Consider the following 3,524-nt stretch of genomic DNA (forward strand, 5'->3'; position numbering starts at 1 on the left):
GTTTTTCTCACTATTTTTTTATTATAATCACAAACCTATTTTCTTAAGGTTTAATTCTGCTCATTTTTTGTTTTGTAATTATAACATTCTTTTAAAATTTTTTGAGGTTTATTACTTCCATCATTTGCAATGAATTATTATAAAGTGAAGATGTACAAATGGTGGACATGATTTCTCATATGAAATCATGAGGTGTTTATAGTGCATGAATATGGGACAGTAGTCCCGAAACGTACAATTGTTAATGAATAAATAAATAATAATTTATTGCAAATGATAGAAGTAATAAACCTCAAAAAATTTTAAAAGAATTGACTCACCAGACTTCCTAGAGAGATAATCCGTAATTATAACAATGTTTTGTCCTATTAATAATAATAATAAAGGCCTAGCGAAGCTGAAGGTTTGCTGCCGATACCATCTATCACTCTCTATGTACCTCTGTTCAGTGGAATTCCAAACCCAACTCGTGTTGGCGTTGATGACCGGTGGGTTTTACGCCTTAATTTCTGAATAAACAAACAAAAAGCCATGTTTCGCATCTGTAAAGTACAGTAGGAAGGAAAATAGTTTTGTTTATTCTAACTTTTAAGTTTCTCTTAATCTGTTTTTATTACTAAAACATTTTGTATCTATTATTTAAAAATAAATGAGGTACCGAAGCCCATAAAATCAGATGGTGCATCAAACAGAACAATTTCAGTTTGCCAAATTTCAATCATGTGTTTCACAATTTTAAGAAGATTAAAGACTTTGGTTATACAAGTTGATTTGGTATGCATTATAAGCTTCATTAACAAAAATATATATTTTATTTTGGGTTATTTCCTGGAATTTAGCCTGTTTATTGTTTATGAAAAAAATATATTTATTTACATTGAGCTGTTTTGAAGTTCATTCTTGTTTATTGTGGTCAAATCATATAAAAAGGCAAGCTCTGTTGTGTTTTCATTGTAAGATTCTTTTTTTCATTTGGAGTTTATGTATTTGGCCAACAGATCAACAGCTTTCTAAACAGTTCATTGATTCCCAAGTTTGATGTATTTACATTACATTTTTCTGTATAATAGTTATTGTTGCAATTTCTCTTTGAAGTGACAAATTTATTTTATCAATTAGTTTATACTATACTCACATAAACATACGTATGTGCATAAGTATTAATAATAAATTTAAGAATGGGCACATGAATGAAATTTCAAAAGTTATAAGTATTGCTTCTTTGAAGAGATGTTGAAAAGAAGTTTTATTTGTTGCAAAATTCATGTTCAAAATTCTGATTTTTTTTTCTTTTAATTCCTTTTTACTGATCTATACTTTTAACATTATAATTTATTTTTCTTGCAGGTAATATGATTGAATCAAAACCTAATTCGGAGAAAGAGCTTTATAATATTTCTGGTGAACCTAATAATAGAAAGCCATCTGATACTACATATAAAATCAGGCTTAAGAACTTACATGAATTGGTAAGTGAGTGGATTAATAAATGTGTTCAATATATATGTAAGTTAAGTATCATCGAGGGCAAACAGTAAATGACTCATACCATTTCGTACAGTTCAGCTGACACGGCCTGTCAGCTGATATAGCACTCAAGCATTAGCATTAAGTCCTCAATAGAGATCAGAGGGTGAAGAAACTAGGGCTAGTAAGGAACTTCGGATAGAGGGCCAGAGAATGAAGAAGAAATTATTACTAACCACATACCATGGCATGCATCACCACCTATTATGTACTATGTATTAGGTAATCATTTATAATGTAATAATATTTTGTGTCAAACCATCCATCTGCATCATTGAATCATTTTATCAAACCATTTTATTACATTCATAAGTCTACTAAATGTAAATAGATGCATTCTTACTTTGTGTATAGCTTTGAGCTTCGAGAATATTTCCCAAACCACTCCCTAATACATATATTATATATTCAAATGGTAATATTATCATATAAGAAATATAATTGATTTACTGGTAAACATGCTAGGGCCTTTGGAAAGGTAATCCAATAATAATAGTTTAAGGACTCAAATAATTGTAATTAATATAAATATATATTTGGATAATTGCCTTCAGTAATTATCTTGGCATCACAATTCACAACAGATATTGTACATAGTAAACTTTACTAGCTACCATTTCTATATTTTTCTCAGTATCAGTCTCGCCTTGCCTCCCTCATCACTAATAATTATAAGTATGCATTTATTAGTGCTGATTCCCAATTTTTAATTATAAATTATGCACAGATCGTATCAGCGACAGATTTTTTAAAAGTAAAAAGAAATACTGCATGTAAACACCTGTGATTTATGTCAAAAGGGCTTGAAAACATTCTCTAACATATCTAACTTCGATTTCATTTTATATGTGACAAGTTTTTTACTTATCACTAGTATGAATAGCTGTAGGTTAATATTATTGAAGCTTATGAAACTCAAAGCTATTCAACTATCGCCAATTCTAGTACCTTGGTGCATTATATTTTTTTTAAATATCAATATTTTTTATCTTTAGTGAAAGACTTTTATTGAAATTTATGTCCCAGGTTTAACATGAATGTTAATTTTTATTATATATTAATATTATGTAATGTCTATTATCTAATTGCCTTATTGTGGAATTTAAAATGTTAGATCCTGATCTGGAGCAACCTAAAAATCGCTACCTAATCTAAAAGTGTAAACATCTAAATTATAAACATTTGCTGATCAGGAAGAACACCGGAGAAGGAGAAGAGAAACCCTTACATGACATAGAAATTGGGGGCTGCCTGCTTTGATAGTGCATTTCTAAAGCTTCCTATTGAGTGTTGGTAGCACCTTTCTGCAGACCTTTACAAAGGGTTATTTTTCATAAAAAACTTTAAATAATTTGTGACCATTTCTTTCATTGGTGTCTTAAATGGTTTTAATATAGTTCCTGTTTGTCGTGTTGAAAAATATTGGAAATAATCCCTCAGTTAAGGTCTGATCAAGTTTGTTGTTATAGGTGTCTGCATACTTAAGTTATAAACCAGGCCAAAACGGATTTAATATTTTTTTTTTTTATTTTGTTGTGCATTAATTAAGTAAACGTAAACTATCTCATTATTTCATATATTTATTAAAAATCCTATTCTATTTTAATGAGTCTTTCTTTTTGTAGATTGAAGAAAGACCACCGAAACCATCTGTTGGTCTGCAAACATGGTACTTACCTCCAAAACGAAAACAAAATCAAAAGAAAAATTAATTAACTTTGTCTGTAAGATATAGCATTAATTTTAGTTACTAAATAGTATCATAGTTAAATTAGCAGTTTTTCTATTTTTAACTTCAAAACATTTTTCATGTGTCAAAATCTATTAATATATTTAGTTCTACATCCATACAATATAAATTATGTTAGGGCTATAAGATAATGTAAATAAATGATAATTTAATTTTAAAAAACGACAATAAAAAAGCCTGTCTACATACCTATTCATCCTAAGAGAAGGGTTGTTACCATATATTTACTTCTAACATATTTTTGGGT

At 28.7% G+C, this 3,524-nt stretch overlaps 1 long non-coding RNA gene across 1 annotated transcript in view; it reads left to right on the top strand.

The window, feature by feature from the left end:
- The first annotated feature begins 1,315 nt into the window (after nucleotides 1-1,315).
- Nucleotides 1,316-3,524, top strand: part of LOC112211262 (uncharacterized) — a 7,441-nt gene continuing 5,232 nt past the window's right edge. The window contains exons 1-2 of the long non-coding RNA XR_010845027.1: nucleotides 1,316-1,469; nucleotides 3,153-3,251. This is a non-coding gene — a long non-coding RNA (uncharacterized lncRNA). The remainder of the gene's footprint in view (nucleotides 1,470-3,152; nucleotides 3,252-3,524) is intronic.

Source organism: Halyomorpha halys, unplaced genomic scaffold (genome assembly GCF_000696795.3).
Source record: "Halyomorpha halys isolate HHAL.00 unplaced genomic scaffold, Hhal_1.1 Scaffold62.1, whole genome shotgun sequence".
NCBI classification, from domain to species: domain Eukaryota; kingdom Metazoa; phylum Arthropoda; class Insecta; order Hemiptera; family Pentatomidae; genus Halyomorpha; species Halyomorpha halys.